At 38.7% G+C, this 22,312-nt stretch overlaps 1 long non-coding RNA gene across 1 annotated transcript; it reads right to left on the bottom strand.

Moving 5' to 3' along the window:
• Positions 1 to 5,399: 5,399 nt before the first annotated feature.
• LOC122436427 lies at positions 5,400 to 21,192 on the bottom strand. Its single transcript, XR_006268009.1, has 4 exons — positions 21,165 to 21,192; positions 12,983 to 13,072; positions 6,405 to 6,407; positions 5,400 to 5,475 (listed from the first exon to the last, which is right to left on the bottom strand). It is a non-coding gene; the product is annotated as an uncharacterized LOC122436427 (long non-coding RNA).
• Positions 21,193 to 22,312: the final 1,120 nt, after the last annotated feature.

Genomic DNA, 22,312 nt, shown 5'->3' with positions numbered 1-22,312 from the left:
TATATCACTAAAATGGACAATGTTGAAGAAATTGAAAAATTCTTAGAATATAATAATCTTTCATAACTGAACAAGAGAGAAATAGAAAACTTTAACAGACACATCAGAATCATGGAAATTAAAGCTCTAATCAAGTATTTCATAAATCAAAAGACCAGGACCAGATGGTTTCAAAAGGCGAATCCTACTTTTTTTTTTTTCATTTATAGAAATTAATATGAAAAAAAAAAAAAAGAAAGAAAAAGCAAGAAAAAAAACTTTTTATGGAAGAACTAATACTTAACCAACTCAATCTCTTCCAGAAAATTTTAGAGGATGATAAGCTCCCAGACTCATTTTATGAGGTCACCATCACCCTAATACCAAAAACAAGACAAAGATGCAACAAGGAAAGAAAACAACAGGCCATTATCACTAAACAGATTGGGAAACATAGACATGGAAATTTTCCTGCAGCTTCAAGGAAACAAATAGAATGCAACAACATATTGAAAAGATGGTAGGTACATCATTACCTAATAAGCACATGGGCTTCATCCCAGGGATGCAAGAATTCTTCAATATTTGCAAATCGATCAATCAATATGATACACTATATTAAACTGAAAGATTAAAATCATATGATTATCTCAATAGATGCAGAGAAATATTTGACAAAATTCAACATCTACTTATGATAACTCTCCAGAAAGGAAGCATAAAAGAAGCATATCTCAACACAATAAAAGCCATACATGAAAAACCCACAGCAAACAGTGTATTCAATGGTGAAAGATTGAAAGCATTTCCTCTAAAATCAGGAACAAGACAAGAGTGCCCACTCTCACCACAACAATTCAACATTGCTTTGGAAGTCCTAGACACAACAGTCAGAGAAGAAAAATAAATGAGAAGGAATCCAGGCTGGAAAAAAAAAAAGAAAAGAAACTCTTACCATTTCCAGATGACATGATCCACTACATAGAAAGCCCTAAAGACACCATGAGAATATTACTAGAGCTAATTGATGAATATAAGAATGTTGCGGGTTAAAAATTATTACACAGAAGCCCCTTGCATTGTTATACATGAACAGTGAGGAAACAGAAAGAGAAATTAAGGAAGCAATCTTGTTCACCATGGCAGGGAAAGGTATACCATACTTAGGTGTAAATTTACATTAAGAAAGAAACATAATTATAAGCATAGAAACTGTATATTGTGTCTAGGACTTCCAAAGCAATGTTGAATAGTTGTGGTGAGAGTGGGCACTCTTGCCTTGTTCCTGATTTCAGAGGAAATGCTTTCAATTTTTCACCATTGAATGTGCTGTTTCTTTTTTTATAGAAAGCTATAAAGCAACGCTGAAAGAAATGAAAGATGAGACAGACAGATGGAGAATTATACCAGATTAACAGACTTGAAGAAACAATATAGTGAAAATGAGTATACAAACCAAAGTAATCTATAGATTCAATGCAACCCTAAGTAGTTACCGATGGCATTCTTCACAGAACTAGAAGAAATACTTTCACAGTATGTATAGAAACACAAGGAAACCTCTCATAGTAAATGCAATCTTGAGAAAGAAGAATGGAAATGGAGGAATCAACAGGCCTAACTTCAGACTATACTACAAAACTACAGTCATCAAGACAGTAGTACAGAGACAGAAATGTAGATCAATGGGACAAAATAGAAAGCCTAGAGGTCCACACACCTATGCACATCTTAATTTTGATGAAAGAGACAAGAATCTACAATGAAGAAAAGGCGATGTCTTTAACAAGTGGTTCTGGGGAAAATGATCAACTAGATGTAAAAGAAAGCACAACCCTTCCTAACACCATATGCAAAACTAAATTCAAATTAGATTGAATATCTAAATATGAGATGAGAAACTAAAAAAAGTTTTAGAGGATAATGTAGGCAGAACACACACTCTGGCATAAATCACAGCAAGATGCTCTATGACCCACCTCCCAGAGAAATGGAAATAAAACAAAAATGAATATTTGGGACCTAATTAAGCTTAAAAGTTTTTGTACAATGAAGAAAACTATAAGCAATGTGAAAAAGCACCCTTTGAAGAAGCACACTTTAAAATGGAGAAAATAACAGCAAACAAAGCCACTGACAAAGAATTATTCCCTAGACTATAAAAGCAGCTCATGAGCTCAATACCTAGAAAATAAATGACTGAATAAAGAAATGGGCCAAAAACCTCAATAGGCATTTATCTGGAGATGACACACAGATGGCTAACCAAGACATGAAAAGATGCTTAACCTCATGCATTATCAGATAAATGCATATCAAACCCACAAGGCGGTGCCTACTCATGCTGGTCAGAATGGCTGCCATCAAAAAGTCTACAGACAATAAATGCTGGAGAGGCTGTAGAGAAAGTGGAAGATTCCTACACTATTACTGGGAATCCAAACTAGTATTGCCACTATGGAGAAGAGTATGGAGATATTTTAAACAACTGGAACTACCATATGACCCACAGTTAGACATACACACTGAGGAAAGCAGAATTGAAAAAGACACGTGCATTTCAGTGTTCATTGCAACACAGTTTCAGTGGGACATGGAAGCAACCTAGATGTCCATTGGCAGTCGACTGGATAAGGAAGTCATGATACATATACACAATGGGATATTCAGTTCAATTGCTCAATCGTGTCTGACTCTTTGTGACCCCGTTTATTGCAGCACACGAGGCCTCCCTGTCCATCACCAACTCCCAGAGTTTATCAAACTCATGTCCATTGAATGACTCAAATAATAGAGAACACTTTTGAGTCAGTTCTAATGAGGTGCATGAAACTGGAGCCTATTATACTGAATGATGTAAGACAATAAAGAAACACTGATGTAGTTTATTAATGCATACATATGGCATTTAGAAAGATGGTATGATAACCGTACATGCAAGAAAGCAAAAGAGGCACAGATGTGAAGAACACAATTTGAGACTATGCGGGAGAAAGCGAGGGTGGGAAATATGAGAAAATAGCATTGAAACCTGTATATTACCATATAAAGTAGTTGACCAATGCAATTTTGTTGAGTGAAGCAGGGCACTCAGGACTGCTGTTATGGTACAACCCAGGAGGAAGTGGTGGGGAGGGAGGTTGGAGGGGGATTCAGGATGCTGTTATACATGTACAGCCATGACTGATTCATGTCAAAGTATGGCAAAATCCACCACAATATTGTAAAGCAGTTAGCCTCCAATTAAAATAAATACATTAATTAATTAAAAATGCAAGAGCACAGAGAAGCCAAGCTTTTGAGGAGTGTTGGAAATAAAGAGAGACCATGGGAAAGTGGTTCACTAAGTGGCTGATTGACAAAGTATTTTGGAAGAAGCTCTGATGAGAAATCAGCAACCGTTGTACATATTTTATTTGTCATAGATACCAAAAAGCCTGTTTTTCTGCCAGAGTTCTCATCAAGTCTCTCCCCCTCATTGCATACACTGCTTACAGGTGATGAATTAGCTTCCTCTGATATTTAACCCACACATTTCAACTTCTTCCTTACTCAACTGACAGGGTTACTTATGACCTCGTTTGCCAGCCCCTCTTCTTTTACTATAGCAATCAAGAGTCTAGACCATTGCTTCTGACATTTTCAAATATGTCTTGATGGAGGCCATCCTTCCGTCTTCCTGACATCATCTCCATTTTCTCTTGAGCATCATGATACCTCTATCACTTCTTCCTATGAGTTTCTGATGGGGACAGTTGTGACCATCCCCATGACCTGTTATCAATATTACTACTGTATGATATAGACAAATATCAAGAAATGCAGGGAAAAGGTCACTAATACCAGAGAACTCCTTCAGAAATGGGACTCTCAGCTTTCCTGATGCATTTTTGGTAAAGATTTTCTAGCTTAATGGGAAAGGAGATGAAGAAGATTCACATTAGTACTATGGATAGAACTGTGGAATACAATGGATTCTATGTCCTCTATCACCTGTGACATAAAAATTGGCATGCAAACTTTGAAAGGACAGGAAAAAGATCCAAATACACTTGGAGGAATGGTTCTTGGGGTTCGCTGGTTCCATGAAAGATCTGTTTAAGTGATAAAGTAACCTGATCCTAAATAAGGATGAGATTGATGTGAGTCTCAAAGTTATCATTTCCTCTCAGTTCCAGAGTCTTCTATGGTGCTCCATACTGCTCCAGACAAGGGAACATTTAAGAAGGAGGCTATTAATTACAGAAAAATAATATCCCATGGGCCAAACTCTCTAGAGACAAGACAATATGGAAATCCTTATTTCAGGTAACAGGAAAGAAGTTGCAAATTGTGGATGGAGAGAAGGAAGCTCAACACTTTCCACACAGGCGGCAGTTATCTTTAATAGAGGTATAGAGAAATTAAAAAAAAAAAAAAAAAAAAAACTGTATGCCTTCAGTGTGAACAACATGAAATAATATCAGAAAAGAAAGAACTTTTCTCAATCTGACCTAAATTAGTTCAATCTGACTTACACTCCTCATGGAGTGTCAACCACCAGGCTTCTTTCTCCATGGATTTCCCAGGCAAGAATATTGGAGTGGGTTGCCACTTTTCATTCCGTTATATTAGACGTTTAGAGCTGAAGAAAACATTGTCCACGTGTTTTCTTGCATCTCTTTCAAGACAAAGCAACCTCTAAAAGCTTTTTGCTCCAGAGGGTCTTTCTGAAATTCCAAAGTTGAACTTGTGAAAGAGGCAGGTTTATAGTATATTGGATGGGGGTAATTCAATTCATATAAGAGACAAATTAAAGAAAAAAAAAAAAGGTTAACTTCTAGAAATCTGATTTACCTCAAAATTCAGTGAGGTCATTTTTTTTTTTTAATAAATCACCTAAAAATAGAAGATTCATTCTTTATTGACAGTATAGATAGGTTAGATCCATCAAAGAGACTGCAGAGAAGTGGAACATAAATCTCTGTTTCTGACCCACAAGTTTCTTTGTGTGTGTGTGTGTGTGTTTCCTAGACCTCATCTCCCACAAGTTCCTAGTAACTCTAGTGATGCTGCAGATCTTCTGTTACCTTGACGTTTGCAGTAAACAGACCTACAAGCTAGTAGTATTGACCTTCTACCCAGGAACAAGTCAATATACCCTATATTTAGCTTCCTTACATGAATTTGAAGAGAACAGGTATTAACCAGTCTTAAATGGACACAGAACCCACTGGCATGCAGAACAAGTTGAAGATTAGGAATTTCTAACCAATTATCCCTGCTGGACATGGTTTGCAACATTATTAATAAGTATTAGGCACAGTGTTAGTCTTTGTCAGTTCAGTAGGTCAGTCAGTTCAGTCGCTCAGTCGTGTCTGACTCTTTGCGACCCCATGAATATCAGCGTACCAGGCCTCCCTGTCCATCACCAACACCCAGAGTTCCCTCAAACTCATGCCCATCGAGTTGGTGATGCCATCCAGCCATCTTATCCTCTGTCACCCCCTTCTCCTCCTGCCCCCAATCCCTCCCAGCATCAGGGGCTTTTCCAATGAGTCAACTCGTCGCGTAAGGTGGACAAAGTATTGGAGTTTTAGCTTCAACATCAGTCCTTCCAATGAACATCCAGGACTGATCTCCTTTAGTATGGACTGGTTGGATCTCCTTGCAGCCCAAGGGACTCTCAAGAGTCCTCTCCAACACCACAGTTCAAAAGCATCAATTTTTTGGTGCTCAGTTTTCCTCACAGTCCAACTCTCACATCCATCCATTACCACTGGAAAAACATAGCCTTGAGCAGACAGACCTTTGTTGGCAAGGTAATGTCTCTGCTTTTTAGCATGCTATCCAGGTTGGTCATAAGTTTCCTTCCAAGGAGTAAGCATCTTTTAATTTCATGGCTGCAATCACCATCTGCAGTGATTTTGGAGCCCCCCAAAATAAAGTGTGATACTGTTTCCACTGTCTCCCCATCTATTTCCCATGGGACCAGATGCCATGATCTTCTGAATGTTGAGCTTTAAGCCAACTTTTTCACTCTCCTCTTTCAATTTCATCAAGAGAATTTTTAGTTCATCTTCACTTTGTGGCATAAGGGTGATGTAATCTGCATATCTGAGGTTATTGATATTACTCCCGGCAATCTTGATTTCAGCTTGTGATTCTTCCAGCCTGGCGTTTCTCATGATGTACTCTGCATATAAGTTAAATAAGCAGGGTGACACTATACAGCCTTGACGTACTCCTTTTCCTATTTGGAACCAGTCTGTTGTTCCATGTCCAGTTCTAACTGTTGGTTCCTGACCTGCATACAGGTTTCTCAAGAGACAGGTCAGGTGGTCTGATATTCCCATCTCTTTCAGAATTTTCCACAGTTTATTGTGACCAACACAATGAAGGCCTTGGCATAGTCAATAAAGCAGAAGTAGATGTTTTTCTGGAACTCTCTTGTTTTTTTGATGATACAGCGGATGTTGGCAATTTGATCTTTGGTTCCTCTGCCTTTTCTAAAACCAGCTTGAACATCTGGACGTTCACGGTTCACATATTGCTGAAGCCTGGCTTTGAGAATTTTGAGCATTACTTTACTAGCGTGTGAGATGAGTGCAATTGTGCAGTAGTTTGAGCATTCTTTGGGATTGCCTTTCTTAGGTAATGGAATGAAAACTGACCTTTTCCAGTCCAATCTTTGTACCTACTGTTAATGTATGAAATATAGTTTGGTGCTGATTTGAAGAGACCCTAAGTATGTATCCAGAATCTTCAGTGCATGTGAGGACATTCAGTGGCTGGTTAGTGTCAAATTAGAATAATGTATAGCTGAAGAAAATTAAAAATGTTTTGTATCATGCTGCTAGAACTATGTGAAACTCTGGCTGCTGATGCTGTATTTCAACAATAGTTCCGATGTATTTGGGCCTACCACCTATTCCATCTTTCATCCTATGTCTATTGGAAATCTTCAGGGAGGTGAAAATGCCACTAATTTGTTTCCCTGAAGATAGAGTTCCTGGATGAGCTAGAACTGGAATAGGACAAACATCAATCTCTTCCACTCATACTACTAATCCCAGGCAAGTTGAAAATACAGCATTCCAAGACACTAAGGCAGACATGGTCCTCAAAATCTGTTTATTAACATCTTTACTCCACAGAAGAGACATCAGTACTTATCACTTCTACAAGTAAATATATTGAATAATTTCCCTTATCTATAAAATGGATGTTTTGATCTCTTCTGTCAAATCTGTCCATTACATATGTCTACACATAATCTGTCATTCAGGTACACTGAAACTCCATGTTTTATTCTTTTCTTATTCTGGGTCTTGTCAGTGTTCCTTTTGCATGAAGTGTCCTTCCCTTCTTGTCCAGTGTCTCATACCAAATCCTAGTCGTTACTTGAAGACCTAGATCAGACATATTGTGATCTTCAAAAGCTCCCAGAAACATCAAAAAGCTTCAACAAATGTATCAATGTCTGTACTCTGTCGAAAGTCTGTGCGTTATATTCAATACCATCATTTTTTGCTCTATCTTCTAATTATGCTAAGGTTTAAATAGTGTAAATTACATTTTAGCCTAACTATTCATATGGCTTATAAACACCTGACATAGTAAAACACAGACTCTTTCTGATGAATAGCCACAGATAGGGCCACAAGCATGACAGATAACTTTAATATTGCTCACTGTTAAGATATTCATCAAAGAGATTAAAGCTAGATTTTTATAGCTCTAGAATAAGATAAAAAATAAAATCTCTGTCAAACCTCAGCATGATCAATAACAGTTGCACTATGGCTACTGCTCCTGCTGCTCCTAAATTGCTTCAGTCATGTCTGACTCTGTGTGACCCCATAGATGGTAACCTACCATGTGCCTCCATCCCTGGGATTCTCCAGGCAGGAACACTGGAGTGGATTGCCAACTGAAAAGTGAAAGGAAAGTCGCTCAGTCATGTAGACTCTTCATGACTGCATGGACTGCAGCTTATCATGTGTCTCTGTCCATGGGATTTTCGAGGCAAGAGTATTGGAGTGGGTTGCCATTGCCTTCTTCTGCTGCTGCTGAGAACAATACAATGGAAATATGGAAAATGGTGATATTGAAAATAGTGGCTTGCACAGAATATCAGGTTGATTGGTGTAGTCCCTTGTCCAATCTGAGGGAAATGTGAGACTAACAGTAGCTTCAAAATGTACTAAATTTCATCAAGTGGATAGTGCCTGAGGAAACCTCATAATAATAACCTTCTGGACTTGAACAAGCACCTTCCCTTATATGTCTATATCTTCTATATACTTAAGATATTTATCAGATTAGCAGCCATGAAACTCTAAACTATAACATTTTCTCCCTCAGATTACATTGCATATAGCAGATAAAATGTAAACTTCTTGAGGTGGAACTATGGAATGAATGTGGGTCTGCAAAGGCCTGACTTCTAATTTTAATTTTTCCCATTATCTTCATAATCAAGCCATTTTCTTGGAACTGCTAAGCTCTTTCATATTTAGGCATTTTCAATAACAACAATTTGATAACTTTGCTCCTTAGCACCCTTCCTGCTCATATGTAGTGATTCAAAAATCAGAAATAGCCTCTATAAGCATACAATAAGTATGAAGACCAATTGTGAAAAAAAGAGATGAAGTGTGGCAAGCTGGGAAGACTGCATCCAGACTATCCCTCTTGTACCACCCAGGTGCCTTTCATTCAGCACCCTTCAACTTCTACAATTCCTGGTCACTGGTCTGTTTACAAAGCCCCCTAGTCTGAAACTAATTAATTCCCTTTGGTCACATGAAAGCCTCCTTACATGAGAGGTGCTAATTCCATTTCCATGAGTAAAATTTTCACAGCGAGTGACTTGAAAGCAAATGACTTAATTCAAAATGTGATAAAGTTTGAAAATGTTATCTTCAAAGTGGTTCAATTTGCTCTCCACTTGAGATTAGATTTTGTCTCCTGTCTGATATTTCTTGCTTACCTCATTCCATTTCTCCTTGAAATCCTCACCAATAAGTCACTTGAAGAGCAATCATGGACCCTGATTTAAGGGATCCTGATGAAAACATCCCCACTACAGAATAGCAACTACCATTTATCAAGAAAAGGAATATGAAAAATATTTTTACTCTAACCACAGTTTCTCTAACGTAGAAATGCTCCTGTCTGCTGCTGGTTACTATTCCTGATGCAGAGTTGTGAGAATTGCTTTTTTGTTTGTTTGTTTGTTTTTGTTTTTTTATGTTCTTGTTCTTGATAGTTACTTAAAAATATGGTTTTTAAAGAAGCTGATGATATTTTTTAACTGATCTTGGGATCGATATACAAAGTTGGTGGTTTTAACTTGCAAACAATATATTTATTTTTTGGAGGAAATTTTCCTCTCAAGTCTAGAATTTATTAAGATTTATGTGTTTAAAATTTTGTTTCTTTTTGCTCCATTATTCAGGTTGTATTTTTCAAATACAGACCTCTAATTCTGAAGAGAGGTGAGTAAGGTCACAAGCAAAAATAGACATGTGATCTGATACTTTATTCCAACTGGAGAACACATCGTATCAAATAACATCAAACAGGTCAATCTAGAATAGTAATCACATAAGAATGTGTAAGACAAAGAAGAAAAAAGCTTCATTGGGAATATAAAATAAGGCGTCAATACATTAACAGCAAGAAAAAATCAAGGAAAGAAGAAGAATGGTCTATGCACACACAGTGAGACCGAGGCGAACAGAACAGAATGAAACATCAGTCTGACTGAACAAGGGGAGTTAAAGGAACAATTTGAAGAATGTGATTAAGGTAGAATTGAGGATGTTCTTAGTCAGTTCTCAAGAGTCTGCTTTTTATCACACAACTTAGCTAGTGAGTGATCATTTTATCTGGCTGTGGCAAGACAAAGACTGTCTGAGGAAAATATGTGGAGGCTGGTGAATGGTTAGGATAGCACTAAATCATGTGGAGTAGAAAAATCACACAAATGTTGGGCCAGGTGGGTGACAATAAAGCCAGCAAACTATGGCTGAATCTCAACATGATAAGGAGTAGACGTAACATAATTTAGAATCTAGATAGGGTGAGGTGGGATAGAAAATGAAGAAGTCAAAACTAGCTACTCTTGCCAATAACAGAAGGAGAGCATTTGTTGTTATTCAGTCAGTAAGTCAGCTCTGGCTCTTTGCCACCCCATGGAATTTAGCCTTCCAGGCTTCCCTTCACTATCTCACAGAATTTGTTCAGATTTCCATCCATAGAATTGGTAATGTAATGTAACCACCCCATCATCTGCTACTCACTTCTCCTTTTACCTTCAATCTTTCCCAGCATCTGGACATTTTTGAGTGGTTCAGCTCTTTGCATCATGTGGCCAAAGGAGGAAAAACAAGCACACAAACAGAAAGCTACCTAAGTATTCCAAAGAGAGGTATTGAATGTGTTTAGGATATAGATGCAGAAAAAGCTTCTGACAAAATTTAACACCCACTTATGATGAAATCTGTAGAGGAAGTGGGAACAGAGGGAATCTTCTTTAACCAATAAAGGCCATGCATGGATAAACCCACCACAAGCAGTGTTCTCAGTGGTAAAAATATGTAACCATGCTCCCTAATTCAAGATTAAGAGAAAGATGCACGCTTCTCACCACTGTTACTCAACATAGTCTTGGGACACCTAGCTGCTGCAATTGGAGAAGAAGGAGAAGGAGATGGAGACGGAGGAGGAGACAGAGACAGAGGAGGAGACGGAGGAGGAGGAGGAGATGGAGGAGAATGAGACGGAGGAGGAGGAGGAGAATGAGGAGAATTGCAAATAAAATGGAAAATAAGAGGTAAAACTGTCACTTTTTGCAGATGATATGATACTACAAACAGAGAATCCTAAGATGCAACCAGAAAATTATGAGAGCTACTCAATGACTTCAGGGAAATGTCCAGCTATAAAGAACACACAGAGACCACTTGCATTCCTATACACTGACATCAGAAAAAAAGAAAGAAAAGAAAACAAATTAAGAAAGAAATCCCGTTAATTCACTGTACCTAGAATAATATAATTCCTGGGAATAAACCTGGGCAAAAATTTGTGCACTAAATTGAATAAGGCATGAAGGAAACAAATCAAAGGTGACAAAATAAATGGTGAGGTATACCATTCTCTTAGACTTGGAGATTCAATACTGTGAAAATGGCTATGTTACAAAAAGCAGTTTACAGATTCAAAGCAATTGCTTTGAAATTAACAATGACATTTTTCACAGATCTATACAATTTGTTTTTTTTTTTTTACAACTTGTTGGGAAATGTAAAAGACCTTGAATAGCCATGCTATCATGAAAAAGAAAAAAAAAAGAAAAAAAAAACAGGCCAGGAGGATACAGGTTTCCTGATTTCAGTCTGTAATACAAAGCTGTAGTAATACACAGCATGAAACTGGCAAAAAACAAACAAACAAAAATGGGGATACAGGCCAATTGAACAGATAGAAGACCCTGAAATAAACTCTGGTCCAAATAAATGGTTACCTAATCTATGACAGAGGAGACAACAATATACATTGGAGAGAAGATATTATCCTTTATAGTTGCTGCTGGAAAATCTTGAGAGATAAAGATGAAAGAATGAAATTAGGGCATTCCCTTTTATTGTTTAATGGCCAAGTCATACCTGACTCCTTGTGATGTCATGGACTGCAGCAGGCAAGCCTCACTATGAACCTCCATCTTCCGAAGTTTGCCCAAATTCGTATCCATTGCATCAGCGGTGATGACATCCAACACATTCATTCTTATCACACCCTTGTCCTTCTACCTTCAATATTTTCCATCATCAGGGTCTTTTCCAATGAGTTTGCTTTTGGCATTTGATGGATAAATTAGAGCTTCAGCTTCAGTAGCAGTTCTTCCAATGAGTATTTTGGGCTGATTTCCTTGAAGACTGACTACTTAGATCTCCTTGCATTCCAAGGACCTCTCAAGAGTCTTCTACAGTACCACATTCCAAAAGCATAAATTCTTAAGCGTTCTGTCACCTTTATGGTCCTGCTCAATCTACCGTATTTAAAAATACCAAAAAGACCACAGACTTGACTATACAAACGTTTGCTGGTGAAGTGGTGTCTTTGCTTTTTCACACATGCCTAGATGTCTCATAGCTCGTCTGCCAATAAATATTTGCTTTCTAATTTGATGGTTGTAGCCGCCATTTGGAGCAATTTTAGACTCCAGGAAGGTAAAATTTGTCACTGCTTTCCATTTTTCCCATTCTATCTGCCATGGAGTGATGCGACCTGATGTTGTGATCTGAGTTTTTGTACCTTCAAGTTATCTGCCTGCGACTGCACTCTTCTCCTTCACCCTCATCAAGAGACTATTTAGTTCCTTTACCTTTTCTATCATTAGAGCAGTATTCACGTGCATATCTGAGGTTGTTGATATTCCTGCCAGAAATCTTGATTCCAGCATATAACTCAACCAGCATGACATATCTCAGGATGTGTGATGCTTAGGAAAGGAAAGTGAAGTCGGTCAGTCATGTCCAACTCTTTGCAACCCCAGGGACTGTAACCCTACCAGGCTCCTCTGTCCATGGGATTTTCCAGGCAAGAATACTGGAGTGGGTTGCCATTTCCTTCAGTTATGTAAAAAGGTGTCAATAAACACCCTCTTCATACTCCTGACTCAGTCCTGAAAGAGTCAGTTGTTCTATACATAGTTGTAACTGTTGCATCTTGACCTTCAAACAGGTATCTGAGGAGATGGGAAAGATGGTCCTGCAGTCCCATCTCTTTAAGTGTTTTCCACAATTTATTATGATCCACAGAATCAATGACTTAAAAATTCAGTTCAGTGCAGACACTCAGTTGTGTCTGACTCTTTGTAACCCCGTGAAATGCAGCACGCCAGGCCTCCCTGTCCATCACTAACTCCCAGAGTCCACTCAAACCCATGTCCACTGAGTCGGTGATGCCATACAAACATCTCATCCTCTGTCGTCCCCTTCTCCTCCTGCACTCAATCTTTCCCAGCATCAGGGTCTTTCTGTATGAGACAGCTCTTTGAATCAGCTGGCAGATGATTGGAAATTCAGCTTCAACATCAGTCCTTCCAATTAGGACTGATCTTTAGGATGGACTGGTTGGATTTCTTTACAGCCCAAGAGACTCTCAAGAGTCTTATCCAGCACCACAGTTCAAAAGCATAAATTCTTCATCACTCAGCTTTCTTTACTGTCCAGCTCTCACATCCATGTAGGACCATTGGAAAAAAAAAACATAGCCTTTTTTTTTCCCCCATTTATTTTTATTAGTTTGAGGCTAACTACAATATTGTAGTGGCTTTTGCCATACATTGACATGAATCAGCCATGGATTTACACGTGTTCCCCATCTCGATCCCCCCTCCCACCTCCCTCCCCACCCCATCCCTTTGGGTCTTCCCAGTGCACCATCTCTGAACACTTGTCTCATGCATCCAACCTGGGCTTGTCATCTGTTTCACCCTTGATAGTATACTGGTTTCCGTGCTATTCTCTCAGAATATCCCACCCTTGCCTTCTCCCACAGAGTTCAAAAGTCTGTTCTGTACATCTGTGTCTCTTTTTCTGTTTTGCATGTAGGGTTATTGTTACCATCTTTTTAGATTCCATATATATATACATATGTGTGTGTTAATATATTGTTTTGGCCTTTATCTTTCTGGCTTATTTCACTGTGTATAATGGGCTCCAGTTTCATTCACCTCATTAGAACTGATTCAAATGCATTCTTCTTAATGGCTGAGTAATATTCCATTGTGTATATGTACCATAGTTTCCTTATCCATTCATCATCTGCTGGACATCTAGGTTGCTTCCATGTCCTAGCAATTATAAACAGTGCTGCGATTATCACTGGGGTGCATGTGTCTCTTTCAGATCTGGAGGAATCAACCTGCCTAACTTCAGGCTCTACTACAAAGCCACAGTCATCAAGACAGTATGGTACTGGCACAAAGACAGAAATATAGATCAATGGAACAGAATAGAAAGCCAAGAGATAAATATCCAAGTACCTATGGACACCTTATCTTCGACAAAGGAGGCAAGGATATACACTGGAAAAAAGACAACCTCTTTAACAAGTGGTGTTGGGAAAACTGGTCAACCACTTGTAAAAGAATGAAACTAGAACACTTTCTAACACCATACACAAAAATAAACTCAAAATGGATTAAAGATCTAAATGTAAGACCAGAAACTATAAAACTCCTAGAGGAGAACATAGGCAAAACACTCTCTGACATAAATCACAGCAGGATCCTCTATGACCCACCTCCAGAATATTGGCAATAAAAGCAAAACTAGACAAATGGGACGCTATTAAACTTAAAAGCTTTGCACAACAAAGGGAAACTATAAGTAAGGTGAAAAGACAGCCCTCAGATTGGGAGAAAATAATAGCAAATGAAGAAACAGACAAAGGATTAATCTCAAAAATATACAAGCAACTCCTGCAGCTCAATTCCAGAAAAATAAATGACCCAATCAAAAAATGGGCCAAAGAACTAAACAGACATTTCTCCAAAGAAGACATACAGATGGCTAACAACACATGAAAAGATGCTCAACATCACTCATTATCAGAGAAATGCAAATCAAAACCACAATGAGGTACCACTACACGCCAGTCAGGATGGCTGCTATCCAAAAGTCTACAAGCAATAAATGCTGGAGAGGATGTGGAGAAAAGGGAACCCTCTTACACTGTTGGTGGGAATGCAAACTAGTACAGCCACTATGGAGAACAGTGTGGAGATTCCTTAAAACTGGAAATAGAACTGCCATATGACCCAGCAATCCCACTTCTGGGCATACAACACTGAGGAAACCAGATCTGAAAGAGACACGTGCACCCCAATGTTCATCGCAGCACTGTTTATAATAGCCAGGACATGGAAGCAACCTAGATGCCCATCAGCAGATGAATGGATAAGGAAGCTGTGGTACATATACACCATGGAATATTACTCAGCCATTTAAAAAGAATTCATTTGAACCAAGTTCTAATGAGATGGATGAATACTGGAGCCCATTATACAGAGTGAGTAAGCCAGAAAGATTAGAGACATTACAGCATTACTAAACACATATATATGAATTTAGCAAGATGGTAACAACAACCTCTATACTGCAAAACAAAAAAGACGACACAGAAGTACAGAACGACTTTTGGACTCTGTGGGAGAAGGTGAGGGTGGGTGTTTTGAAAGAAGAGCATGTATATTATTTATGGGTGGAACAGATTACCAGCCGCAGTGGGATGCATGAGACAAGTGCTTCCGGCTGGTGCATGGGAAGACCAGAGGAGTCCGGGTGAGAGGGATGGTGGGAGGGGGGATTCGGCGTTGGGGAATACTTGTAAATCTGTGGCTGATTGAATATCATGTAATGACAAAACCACTGAAAAGAAAAATAAATAAAGGAGGGAAAAAGAATGAACTAGACATTTCCTAACACCATGCACAAAAGTAAACTCAAAATGGCTTAAAGATCTAAATGTAAGACCAGAAAGTTATAAAACTCTTAAGAGGCAGAACATAGGCAAAACACTCTCTGGACATAATTCACAGCAGATTCTCTATGACCCACCTCCCAGAATATTGGAAATAAAGCAAAAATAAACAAATGGGACCTAATTAAACTTAAAAGCTTTTGCACAACAAAGGAAACTATAAGCAAGGTGAAAAGACAGCCTTCAGAATGGGAGAAAATAATAGCAAATGAAGCAACAGACAAAGGATTAATCTCAAAAGTATACAAGCAACTCCTGCTCTCAATTCCAGAAAAATAAATGACCCAATCAAAAAATGGGCCAAAGAACTAAACAGACATTTCTCCAAAGAAGACATACAGATGGCTAACAAACACATGAAAAGATGCTCAACAACACTGATTATCAGAGAAATGCAAATCAAAATCACAGTGAGGTACCATTACACACTAGTCAGGATGGCTGCTATCCAAAAGTCTACAAGCAATAAATGCTGGAGAGGGTGTGGAGAAAAGGGAACCCTCCTACACTGTTGGTGGGAATGCAAACTGTACAACCACTATGGAGAACAGTGTGGAGATTCCTTAAAAATCTGCAAATAGAGCTGCCATATGACCCAGAAATCCCACTTCTGGGCATACACACTGAGGAAACCATATCTGAAACCATAGCCTTGACTAGAAGAAGCTCTTTTGGCAAAGTAATGTCTCTGCTTTTTAATGCTGTTTAGGATGGTCATAACTTTCCTTCCAGGGAGTAAGCATCTTTTAATTTCATGGCTGCAGTCAATATCTGCAGTGATTTTGGAGCCCAGAAAAATAAAGCCAGGCACTATTTCCACTGTGTCCCCATCTATTTGCCATGAAGTGATGGGACCGGATTTCACGATCTTGGTTTTCTGAATATTGTGCTTTAAGCCAACTTTTTCACTCTCCTCTTTCACTTTCCATAAGAGGCTCTTTAGTTCTTCACTTTTGCATAAGGGTTGTGTCATCTGCATATCTGAGGTTATTGACATTTCTTCCAGCTATCTTTTTCCAGCTTGTGCTTCCTCCAGCCCAGCGTTTCTCATGAAGTACTCTGCATATAAGTTAAATAAGTAGGGTGACAATATATAGCCTTGACATACTCCTTTTCCTATTTGGAACCAGTCTGTCGTTCATGTCCCCTTCTAACTGTTGATTCCTGACCTGCATACAGATTACTCAAGTTAGGCCAGGTGGCCTGGTTTTCCCATCTCTTTCAGAATTTTCCACAGTTTATTGTGATCCACAGTCAAAGGCTTTGACATAGTTAGTTAATAAAGCAGAAATATATGTTTTTCTGGAACTCTCTTGCTTTTTTGATGATCAAGCAGATATTGACAATTTGATCTCTGGTTCTTCTGCTTTTTCTAAAAGCAGCTTGAACATCTGGAAGTTCATGGTTCAGATACTGCTGAAGCCTGGCTTGGAGAATTTAAGCATTACTTTACTGATGTGTGAGATGAGTGCATTTGTGAGTTAGTTTGGCATTCTTTGGCATTGCCTTTCTTTGGGATTAGAATGAAGACTGATCTTTTCCAGTCCTGTGGCCACCGCTGTTTCCAAATTTGCTGAGGGTGGTCAATGAAATTTGCTATTTCTATGACTCTGAGATCCAACATATGGTGACAATTTCAGCTCTTGATCCTCCAATGTGTCTGAAACCAGCTTAAACATCTGTACTTCTTCAGTTCATGTAATGATGAAGAAAAGCTTAAAAGATTTTCAGCATAACTTTACTAGCTTGGAGTGTGAGTGAAATTGTGCAGTGATTTTAACATTCTTTAGTACTACCTCTCTTGGGAACTGGGAAAATGATTGCCTTTTTCCAGTTTGTGACCTATGCTATGTTTTCCACATTTGCTGACATATTGAGTGCAGCACTTACATACCATCATCTTTTGGAATTTAATGCAACACTGATGGAATTCCATCACCTGCATTAACTATGTTGACAGCAGTGTTTTGTAAGACCCATTTGACGTCACACTTCAGAATTGCTGGCTCTGTGTGAATGATCACAGTGCTCTGGTTATCTGGGTCATTAAGATTCATTTATTTATTTTTCCTAGTTCTTGGTATTCTTTCCATCTCATCTTGATCTTTTCTGCTTCTTTCATGTTTCTATCTTTTACTGAACCCATCTTTGGATGAAATGTTTTATTTATATTCTGATATTTTGAAGAGATCACTAGTCTTTCCTCTTCTTTGTTTTCTTCTATATACATCGCCTTGTGTACTGTAGGATTGTTTTACATCTCTCCTTTTTCTTCTCTGGAATTCTGAACTTAGTTGGGGTACCTTTGCTTTTCCACTTTCTTTCTGCTGCTCCTCTTTCTTCAGCCATTTGTATATCCTTTTACATACTTCTCTATTTATTTGGTATTGTTTCATTTATTGCTTGCTGTGCAATATTTTGGACCTCTTTCCCTAGTTCTTGAGGCACTCTGTTTGCTAGATATAAAGTCTGGAATACATTTGCCATCTGCATTGCATACGCATAGGGTATTTGATTTTATTAGTCCCTGGCTGTCCTAGTGGCTGTGCACCTGATATTCTAAATTTTTCCGTGTGTTGATGATAATCTGATCCACAGTGAGATCCAATTTTCTTTTCTTTCTTTCTTTATTTTTTTTTCCTTGACATTATACTTTTTCCCCCTCTTGATTATATAGACAGGATGACTCCATTAGGAGTCATTTGGTGATGCCCATTTGTAAAGCCATCACTTCTTTGGTTGTCAAAGGATCTTTGGTATGATCAGTGCATTCTCTTGGCAGAATTTGATTAGTCTTTGTCCTGCTTCATCTTGTATTCCAAGGCCTAACTTGCCTGCTACTCCATGTATCTCTTGACTTTCTCCTTTTGCATTCCAATCTCTTATTATGATAAGGACATCTTTCACTTGCTGTTAGCTCTAGGAGGTATTTTTGGTCTTCACAGAACTGACCAATCTGAACTTCTTCAGAATAAGGATTCAGGTCAGAGACTATCATTACTGCAATGTTGAGTAGTTTTCCTGGAAAATGAATATTGTGTCATTTTTAAATGAGCACCCAAGTAGTGCATAGTGAAGTGATTCTAAAATTATAGCAGACTGGGGAAGTAGAGTCATAGGACAAAACAACAATGTCTTAGAGTATGAAGCTTGACTATTCCCTAAAAAAGATACAGCGTGAAATGTGGGGAGAATATAAGAATTTCTATGAGAGGAAGAACACTCAGTGTGTGAGGGTTCAGCAAGAAGAGGAAAAAGAGCTTCTTTTCCATCCATTTAGGGGAATTCATGGCTGAAAACACTTTCAGGAGTGTCTCCAGCCATTAAAGAAACACTCTTAAAAGGGCTTCCAGCCATGAATTCCCCAAAGTGGATGGAAAAGAAGCTCTTTTCCAAGCCACAAGGAGGTTGTTATGACATTCAATAAGCAAGGTCCTTTGCATTGAAAACACCAAACAATATTTTGTTGAAGAGTTCACAGTTCAGATTTCTGAGAGTTGAAGTGGTTTCACTGACCAGAGTCATTGATATCTATTGATTCCAAGGAAACAAGAATAAATTAATTATGGAAAGCAATTACCTGTCTTGAAAGTACTCTTGTGTGAATATTGATGATTGTGGCAGCAGAGTATGAATCCACAGCAGAGGGGAGCAGTGGGCAGATGAAATCACTGTACAAAGTGTGTTTGGGTCGGGGGGCGGGGCGGGGGGGGGGTTAGTTTTAGCAACAGCATAGGAATCTGTAACTTTGCAGATATTTTCAAGACCCCATTTTGTTGTGGCCTCTGTAAGGACTAGGTGAACAGATGCAAGTTGAGCCAATTGAGCTGAGCCTGGGTTACTATCCTTAAGAAGAGAGATGCCTGAGAACAGGTAGAATGACACAAACCTCCAGTGACATTGCATTCTTTATAATGATGGTGTTTCTACTCATAAATGACACTGATACTTTTCATTCTAAAGCTGTTGGCCCCTGATGGCTCTGCAAAACGCAAAAAGGGTATGTAGTGAGAATACTGTCATCACTCTCTGCAAGCTCTCATGCAAGGGCCTGATTATGGGTGAAAGTCCATCCTGTTGAAATTTGGAAAGGCTTTTAAAATTAGATGGGTTTTGTGGTTCAGTCACCAGCTCATGTCCTTGGTGTAACTGTTTGCGACCCCACGGATTGCAGCATGATAGATTTCCCTGTCCTTCACTATCTTGTGGAGTTTGCCCAAAACATCAGCTTAGGCCTCTCCTAAAGTTACCATTTCCATTTAATCAAGAAGGTATTCTAGTTGGGTTGAGCTTTTCCTGGCAGGCATTTCTAACACCCCACATTGGAGGAACAGTGTACAGAATGTAGTACTGGGTGTGGGCTGGTTAGGAACTCAATGTCTGGAATAAAGGAGAAATGGGCAGAAGGCCTCTGTTGCCTTTTCTGTTCGTGGAGCCATTGAAATTATATTGCAGTGCTATTTCACATGTCCAATTTAAGGATAGTCTTGGCACTACACTTTGACTCTGGGTTTACCAGTAGAGGTCTCTGTTTTCTTTACCATGGAAGTAGCATCTCTTCATGCTTTTAACCTATAACCTTTCCTTAGTCAGTGAGGATAATCTTGGGACACAGCCTACCCACATTAAGACTGCTTGGTCTTGAGGTGGGGACTAATAGTCAATTAATAATCACTAATAGTCAGTTAAGGACTTTATAATTATCTGTCCTTATCTCCTTAGATTATCTCCTTAGATCATATGTCCTTGATTCTGCTACTCTGTGGAAAGTGCTGAATTGTTATTGAACTGGTGTCACCCATAGCAGTGACCTCAGACCTCCAGCTGCAGTGCTCCCTTCCTAGACAGTGTTACCCACCTGATTAGCTAGCTAGTAAGCCAACTGCACTTAAAGGACATAACCCTGGGTTAATCACAAAGGCAATTAACAATAGCTCTTAAAGGAAATGGAGTGAAGAATACTTTTATCATAATAGTTGAATGGAATAAAAAAGTAGAAAGTCAAGAGATTCCTGGAGTAACATGCAAGTTTGGTCTTGGAGTACAAAATGAATCAAGACAAAGACTAATAGAATTCAGTCAAGAATGGGCAGTCGTCATAGCATACATCATTTTACAACAACACAAGAGATGACTTGACACGTGGACATCATCAAATGGACCATACTGAAAAAAAGATTCATTATATACTTGGTAGTAATCAGGAGGGAGTTGTAGTATAAAGTCAGGAAAAACAAACAAACAACAAAACACTAGAACTGGAGTTGACTGTGACTCAGTTAATTAGTTTCTCATGGTAAAATTCAGGCTTAAACTAAAGAAAGGCAGGTTGTGGACACCTAGGAAAGCCATGTAAAACAATCAAATCCCTTTTGAATATGCAGATCTGTTCAGTCACTCAGTTGTATCTGACTGTTTGTGACACCATGAACTGCAGCATGCCAGGCTTCCCTGTCCATCACCAAATCCCAGAGTACACCCAAAACTATGTCCATCGAGTTGATGATGCCATCCAACCATCTCATCCTCTGCCATCCCCTTCTCTTCCTGCCTTCAATCTTTCCTAGCACCAGGGTCTTTTTCCAATGAGTCAGCTCTTCACATCAGGTGACCAAAGTATTGGCGCTTCAGCTTCAACATCAGACCTTCCAATGAACACCCAGGACTGATCTCATTTAGGTTGGACTGGCTGGATATCCTTGCAGTCCAAGGGACTCTCAAGAGTCTTCTCCAACTCCACAGTTCAAAAGCATCAATACTTTGCTGCTTGTCTTCCTTTGTAGACCAACTCTCACACCATGCATGACCACTAGAAAAACCATAACCTTGACTAGATGGACCTTTTTTTGGCAAAGTAATGTCTCTGCTTTTTAATACATTATCTAGGTTGGTCATAACTTTCCTTCCAATGAGTTAGTGTCTTTTAATTTAATGGCTGCAATGACCATTTGCAGTGATTTTGGATCCCAGGAAAATAAAGCCAAAATAAAATTTGGAAAATATTTCCAAATTTATCTGACATGAACTGATAGGACCAGAAGTCATGATTTTAGTTTTCTGAATATTGAGCTATAATGCAGTGGAAGTAGCAAATAGTTTCAAGGTTTTACATCTATTAGACAGAGTACATCAAGAACCATGGGAGGATGTCAAAATATTGTACAGGATGCAGTGAACAAAGCTATGCAAAGAAGAAAAACAAACCCACAAGCACAAAAACCCAAAGACACAAGAGATACATGTCTATCTGAAGTGGTTTTACAAATTTTTATGAAAGAAGAGAAGGAAGACGCAGGCTGAAAAGGGAAAGATACCCTCAAATAAGTGGAGAGTTCCAGAGAGTAGGAAGGAAAGGCAAAAAGGGTTTCTTCAAAGCAATGAAAGACTTATAAGAAAAGAAGAGATGGCAAAAGGCTAGTGATCTAGTGGGAAAAAAAAAAGCTGGGAATATCAATAAAATATTTCGTACAAAGATGGGCTCAATAAAGGACAGAAATATGAAATACCTTAGGAAGCAGAAGAGATCACAACAAGATGGAAATGATGCAAAGGGTTGTAGCAAAAAACGAAAGAAAGAAAGAAACCACAATGACCCAGACAACCAGGATGGAGTGATCATTACCACAGAGCCAGTCTTTCTGGACTGTAAATTCACATGGGCCTTAGGAAGCACTTCTTTCAGTAAAGCTAATGAAGGTGATGGAATTCCACCTGAATTCTTGAAAATTCTGAGATGATAAATTCAAAGTGCTGCACTCAATATGTCAGCAAAAGTGGACAACTTATCAGTGAC

Source organism: Cervus canadensis, chromosome Y (genome assembly GCF_019320065.1).
Source record: "Cervus canadensis isolate Bull #8, Minnesota chromosome Y, ASM1932006v1, whole genome shotgun sequence".
Taxonomy (NCBI): Eukaryota; Metazoa; Chordata; class Mammalia; order Artiodactyla; family Cervidae; genus Cervus; species Cervus canadensis.
This window is presented reverse-complemented; position numbering and strand designations above follow the sequence as displayed.